The sequence below is a fragment of the Anarrhichthys ocellatus genome, unplaced genomic scaffold (assembly GCF_004355925.1).
Source record: "Anarrhichthys ocellatus isolate YVR2014 unplaced genomic scaffold, GSC_Weel_1.0 scaffold6, whole genome shotgun sequence".
NCBI classification, from domain to species: Eukaryota; Metazoa; Chordata; class Actinopteri; order Perciformes; family Anarhichadidae; genus Anarrhichthys; species Anarrhichthys ocellatus.
Window position 1 is genome coordinate 15,152,980 of NW_022280036.1, and position 6,154 is coordinate 15,159,133.

Genomic DNA, 6,154 nt, shown 5'->3' on the forward strand with positions numbered 1-6,154 from the left:
AAAAAAAAAAAAAAAAAAAAAAAAAAAAAAAAAAAAAAAAAAAAAAACTTTAAAACTTTTTGTTTGTCCTCTTTCAATTTCCATCCAGCAAAAATAAGTATACATTAAAAAGAAGATCTGTAATAACTTGTTATTGTTGCTGGTTGACAGACATACTCCTGATATTACACCCAATGGGACAGCAAACATCAACATGACTAATCTGTTAGCTACAAAGCTCCCTACGCAGCAGGGCTGTCAAACATTCACACTGTTATCTCGTAGCATCATGCTGCACCAGCTTCTGTGTTTTTGGAATGAGTCGGGGAAATTCACCATCCCCAACTAGATAACACCACGTAGCCGTCTGTATGCTAAGCAGACACGTAGTGGCCTTGCATGCGTATCTTCCATCAGGCATTGCCGACAACATTCTCCTGACCGTCAAACCTCACTTCCTTCCACACACAGAGGGGTACGCCCGGCACTAAACAGCCCCCTCCCCCTCGACTGTCCCTGGCTGTGAAGCGTAGAGACAGCGCCAATGGAAACTAGTGACCTCCCTTTTGTTTTTATAACCCTTACATTGCAGGCAAGTTGTTAATGTAATATAGAAGTCGCACAGAGGCTCATCTACTTACTCAAGCACATGCATGCACACTTACACTAGAACCAATGGGATTTGATCTTGCTCATGGGCACTGCAACAACACTTTTTCTGCCAATGTAACATGTTGACACCTTCCAGAGCTTTAACCATTTTTCTAAACAGGAGCTGTGCGTTAACCAGTTCAATTCTTAAATCCTATTAGAGGTCGGATGTCGGCTAATAGTGGTTAACACATTTTCAAGATCTTTGCCAAGAATGCAGTGATCCGATATACTGGATCAGACCATATCTATTCTGCTCCGAGAGCTGCACGTTTGGCATTGTTACAGGTTGCAGACAGTTGAACAATATTCAACTTTGTGTGTAGTGCTGCGCTCGTCCCCGTCACCTTTTACCCAGTGGTCTGCTGCTGTTTTATTGTGGACTCAATGTGCTTAAAATGTCTACTGGGTACTCTGTGGCAGCCAACTAGTGCGCCAGTGCAGTCCTCTAAATCCCAGGGATTACGGCCACAGAGAGAACCTGCCAGGTGCCCCACACTGTCTGCTAGTTGACGCAGTTAATAGGATATTCTCTTCTGCGAGGTAAACAGGAAACCTGAGCTTAGCTAGCCACTCCACTTCTCACACTTTCATACTGTTGGGCCAAATAACAGGGAAGAGTACAGAAACACAGTGAATCAAGGTGTGAAGAAGACTAACCGGTCAGCAAGGCTACCGTAGGGATCAAAACTGGACAACTTTCATTCAATGTGTACATCATTTATTTCATATTTATTGAACTGTCTATTGTAGAATTTGTTCGAAACACTATTGCCACATGTATTGCATGTATTAAATAGTGGACATGCTCACAGCTGGAAATAATTAAAACTAATTGACAGTAGTAAGACCAAAAGTTGAATAATTCATCTTGGAGAAAACATGTAGCTTTCTTTGTTAGGTTTAACTAGCCGTGATATTACACCGCCAGTTTGACATCCGTTGACTCGCACCCTTTTCTCATGGCTTCAACTGCTTCTTTGGATTTGGACTTCTCCGAGAGGGAAAACCTAATTTTGGTTTGATGTAGTTTTTCTCCACACTCCTCTGAGTGAAAAACAAAAGTGGGAAGTGATATTAGGTGCAGTGAGTCACGTTCCACTCAGCCTGAACAGAGCCAGATTTTTCGTGGGGGAAAATGTTGGGCCATTTGCTTTGTTCCAGGCAGATATATGTAATGTTAGGAGAGCGTGCTAGTGGTCGGCATTTCCTTCTTGGCTGTAAAATTCTGCAAGCAGAGGTTATCCCAAGAGGAGCAGCAGAAATGGCATCAATATTAATGAGGCCTGCTGGCCCTGTTGGCTGCCAGCCTCCTGTTGCAGGGCACACTGAATTAAAGTTGCACCCAAACAAACATGTGATAGGAGAGCCCCTCTGGATGTTCTGGAGTGGTGCCAGCCCACTTTAATGTCCTTCCTCCAGCAGAGGCTGCTTGGGGCTAATGTTAGCTCTACTTCCCAACTCGCTGTACGTGTCAGCTGCTCTGCTTCAACAGGAAGGTGGGGGGTGTTAAGGTTTCCTGGAGCGAGCGCCTTGTCGCCAGCAACAAAAAAAAAGTCAGATTAAATGTGCCACAGGGTAGGGGTGTGTAGTAAATCACAGTACCAAGTGTGATTTAACCGTTTGTGCAAACAAATGCAGCTTCCAAGTGGAAGCATTCTAGCGACAAGCTCCAAAATGTTTTATGTTGTTTTCACTTAAGGAAATCTAAAAATCCCACCACAAAACTAGCTGTGAATGTCGGCTCTTTTCTACAACAACTTACCTTCATTATGTGAAACATATTACACCTGGGTTGGTGCCCAAGTACATCTGCACCCTTCTACTACTGGCCAGCTCCACACGAGCATGAAATTGCCAGTGGTCAAAGGCACCTTCACACAAGTTGTTGAGAAGCATTGGCCTTTAAATTTTGTTCACTTTCCGCAAACAGATTTCCCAACAAATTTGACTAACTACACCCGCCGGTCACGAGCCCACTTCTGTAACCGTCGGGACGCTACCACTCTTTATTTCCAATTACTTTTGTATCTGCGGCCATATTTCTGCGACGGTCACATCAAAGCTAGGTAGTTTAATCGCCGTGGATGGGGCAGCTGTTACCCATGCTGACAGCTCCTTATCCATCTGCCACCGGGAGGCAAACACAGGCCCTCTGACGCTCCGGCCACAGGCCCGACATTAACTCTCTCATGAAGTCTATTTCAGCCTCCACGGGCAAAACAGCTGCCCTACGGTGCACACCGCACTGTTTTTAGACACTCTAAAAGGTTCGGCTCAGAGAAAAGAAAAAATAAGAAATTGCTCTCCCCTACATCTGTTGCCAATGAAGCAAAGGAATGCATTTCCCCGAGAACTCTCTCAATGTGGGTTCAAACGAGCACAAAAAAGCAGGTCAGGAAAAATTAACGCACATTGCAAAGCAACTCAAAATATTGTGTTCAGTGAGTGTAAAAAAATGTATTTTTTTTAAAAAGAACTAATTGAGTTTGGAGAGCAAGGCTGTTGATTTGAAAGGAAAGCTTGACTGAGGACATTCCACGGAGCAGATAAGCTACAGTAACGTCTGAGGATCAGCAGACGGGTCGAGGAGGTCAGTCCAAGTGACGGGACAAGTGCCGTGAGCAACTGTGTGACAGGAGCTGAGCCAGGCCCGCAGAAACACAAGGAGAGTATTGTGGCAGGCCCTGGTCTCCTCATACCAGCACACAGAAAACACACACACACACTCTTGCACATGCAGCTGCACTACTTTTTTAGAGGAAGAGAAAAATAAAAAGGCCTCGGCTATGGCTTGATATTAACAGCAGGAATAGATCTTCTGCCATCAGTATGGTGTTTCTCCTGGAACTATTTTGGAGGCAGCTGCAGGTTTCTGTGGTTTGAGGGTAATGTTTGGTGTTGCACGACCAATCCCCTTTTGGTCCCAATTTTGATCTGAGGGTTTGGAACTAAAAATACATTTACTTTGATACTTCGCATATACACTTTTCTGTGAAATCGCAGCCAGTTCTGCTAGATTGCATTTTTTTTTGGCAGATTCTACACTTTCTAAAGCAGTAGTGAAACCTTTCCTGAGGCAAACCACTGTTGAGTAATTTAGGACAAAACCTGATGCTCATATCAGTCAGGAGGCTGATGCAGTTAGATAGTATAAGGCTCACCTGTACCGTCATTACAGACATTGTCAGTAGCTTACTGCTCCAACAAAAATAGCAGACTCGCCAACTTAACAAAGAACATACTTGAGGGCCCCACAGGTCTGTGTCGCATATGCAAGCATACGTCTCAACATGTGCCTTTGCCTTAATTAAATAATAACACCCTGAGATTGAAAAACATAAACAAATCTATTTAATTTAAGTGTCACCAGGTGAATAAAGATGATAATGAACTCCTTAATGGGCACATGAATGCCAATAAATAAGAAGTCCCATCTGGTTTGACCTAATCAGAGCTTTTAAACAAAGAACTCATGCCTTTCACTGTTTGACGGATGGCAAAAAGAATGCGCTCAGACCTCCTTTCCAGAATAGCGGCGTACAACAGAGCATGTTCAGTCTGCCCAACGGTGGGCTTCAACAAGTGAGAGCTGCGCTGAAAGGCTCCGACGTCAGTTCCATTCATGAGAGGCTGGTGGCAACCTGTGGGGATGAAAATGCTTTCCTCAGCCTATATTGAGCAGGCGACATATTGAGCTTGCAGGTTGTGCAGCATGCCAGCTACCAGGGTGCTGTATTTTTAGCCAGGACAAGAGTGAGAATTCATTCGTCCAATTTAGGCACAATGAGACAGGATATGGAGGTGCCGTAGAAGTCTGAAACTCAGGCTTGGTCACACAAACAAACTGTTTCTGTATTTCAACGCCGGGAAATCGAGCCAAATAAAAAGTGCAAAAACCTGAAGTAATTGTAAGTCACAGAAGAGAAAGAAAGGTCTCCCTGACCACACAGAGTATTGATAGATGAGGTCGACAGGTACGATAACAACTGGACGCAGTAACTTGGTAGAGAAAGGAATCATACCTTTAAACAGTGGACCTTGGTTCAAGCCACTGCCGAGGTGCCCTTGAGCAACATATCAAATCTCTATCGGTTCCACTCTTCACCGTTTGGTAGCTGACCCTGACCTCCAACACTCATCGTGGAAAACCACAAGCAAAATATTTCCAGCAGGGATTAATAAAGATATGCATCAGGTTACACGAGAGCCTTGATTCTTGTTTTATTTGATCATCACCTCATGCATCTCACTGGGAACGTTTGACTGAGGGGGGCAAAGAGCTGACCACAAACTAAGCCCAAACTGGTTTCCCAGGGGGACGAGGGTGAGATGTGTGTGTCCACCTCATCTATAAATCCACAAGCTGCTTCCCTTTGCTTGAGGACTAACATCATCTTCAATTCTGGCAAGAAAATATCCGATTTGGTTCAAAATAAGCTGCGCTAACCGAGCAGTGGACGAAGGAGCAGTGGACCAGAATAGATCCCGTGTGTCAGAGGAAACAGACCTCCGCCCCGCTGCCACACACCAGTGCAAATAGCCTTGTTAGCTTTGTGCGTCCAAATGAAAATCCTGTCACACAATACAAACTCAAACAAGCACGCATCTCTGTGTGCTGCATGGGCCGGCTCAACTTGTTGGAGGTGGAGATGATGAAACACGAGGACGGAACTTTAACTCTTAGGCCAGAAGTGGACAACGTGGCGTCACGATCACCGAGTGTTATTATTCTTGTTGAGGTATGGATTTTCCAGTAAAGATTACCGCTGACATGTCTAATTTGACATCCATTTTGCACAACAAAACAATATTTGTACAGGGTTGCTGTGATATGTCTCTTCACCCAATCTTCTTTACCACTTTTACCAAGGATTTTAGTGCAGTTAATTGTTAACAGCAAGTATGTCCCAAGATCCTACATGTTTAAACACTTTTTATGACAAAGTGCTTTACAAACTGCCCCTTCAAAGCATCACATTGAAGTATCACACGTTTAGGACTTGTTCTCCAAGCCAATGCGACATTACTGTTTACGATCAACAGCTCACTTCATTGAACCGATTTAATTCAGTTACTACTAAGCTGTATGTTTGAGCCGCGCCATGGAAGTTTGTGGGTCACTAAAGTGAACCAAGATGTTGAGATATTCCTGACATACGCTTATGTAAGAATAACCAAGCCATAAATAACTACGAATATGTCTGTATGGTGGTGCTTAGTGGAAGCTATCCACTGGAGGTAACATTAAGCTTCCTTCTCTTTACACCTGTTGTTCCTCCGATACCATCTTGAGGGAGGCGGCTTCGTCAAAATCTCAAAATTCAGAGATGAAACAACCAGTGCCCACATACACACACCTAAAAGAATAATTTGTAATTATTCTGTATGGTTCAATCTAAGAAGAAAGTAAATTTCCAGCTTCTAATAATACCACGGCCTGCCTGCCTTATCTCCCCCCTTTGCCCCAGCAGAGACTTCTCTGTAACGCTGGTCTGTATAAATCTAAAACTGAGCAGCAAGA